At 46.0% G+C, this 1099-nt stretch overlaps 1 pseudogene; it reads left to right on the top strand.

Annotated features, from left to right (window-relative positions):
- The first annotated feature begins 478 nt into the window (after window positions 1–478).
- On the top strand, window positions 479–596 carry LOC124778663 (annotated as a pseudogene).
- The last annotated feature ends 503 nt before the right edge of the window (window positions 597–1099 follow it).

Here is a 1099-nt window from a genome sequence, read left to right as displayed (position 1 = left end):
ATTTTCTATGAGGCTCTCCTAGTTACTAAAATATAGCAATGTTAACTGTACATCGTAATGTTATGTTAATAGCCGGCGCTGCAGTCTGGAACCGCAAGACCGCTACGGTCGCAGGTTCGAATCCTGCCTCGGGCATGGATGTTTCTGATGTCCTTAGGTTAGTTAGGTTTAACTAGTTCTAAGTTCTAGGGGACTAATGACCTCAGCAGTTGAGTCCCATAGTGCTCAGAGCCATTTGAACCATTTTGTTAATATTGTATTTTGTTTAAGCGATTTTTATTAATACATCCAATAGGTTCATGACAGTTCGTAGTCTCCAGTGTTTGTACGTCAAGCATTTTGCTTTATCCTGTCTTTTTATACTTTTTACTAACGCATATCTATTGCAAATTTATTTTAAATAATGACAGTTGTTCTATGACAAACTTGTATTCTATCATAAACTTGACGATTTTGTCGATTTGCGTAGGGGCCTGAGGGCAACGGCCTTGCCACAGTGGATACACTGGTTCCCATGAGATCACCGAAGTTAAGCGCTGTCGGGCGTGGTCGGCACTTGAATGGGTGACCATCCAGGCCACCATGCGCTGTTGCCATTTTTCGGGGTGCACTCAGCCTCGTGATGCCAATTGAGGAGCTACTCGACCGATTAGTAGCGGCTTCGGTCAAGAATACCATCATAACGACCGGGAGAGTGGTGTGCTGACCCCACGCCCGTCCTATCCGCATCCTCCACTGAGGATGACACGGCGGTCGGTTGGTCCCGGTAGGCTACTCGTGGCTTGAAGACGGAGTGCTGTGCTATAGGGGCCTGAAGTGGTTCCAATGAGGCAGCGAAATTGGTAGCAAAATAAAATTATTTCATAAATTTACTGATGTTGGATATCTGTTTTCTGCATGTCATCCACCAGCCGCAGTCCCATTCTTAAACTGATGTAACATAAATTACAGGAGCTAAATATTGTCTGACACTGTGACTGTTGCGTGATGACGTGGACATTTGAAATACGTGCCCTGTCCGACCGTTGGATGTTGCGCAATCTCGGTGCAGCATGCTGGTTTGTGTCACCTTTTCCCGCGCGCGCTCCCTTCACCAGTG

The sequence above is a fragment of the Schistocerca piceifrons genome, chromosome 2 (genome assembly GCF_021461385.2).
Source record: "Schistocerca piceifrons isolate TAMUIC-IGC-003096 chromosome 2, iqSchPice1.1, whole genome shotgun sequence".
Classification (NCBI taxonomy): domain Eukaryota; kingdom Metazoa; phylum Arthropoda; class Insecta; order Orthoptera; family Acrididae; genus Schistocerca; species Schistocerca piceifrons.
This window is presented reverse-complemented; position numbering and strand designations above follow the sequence as displayed.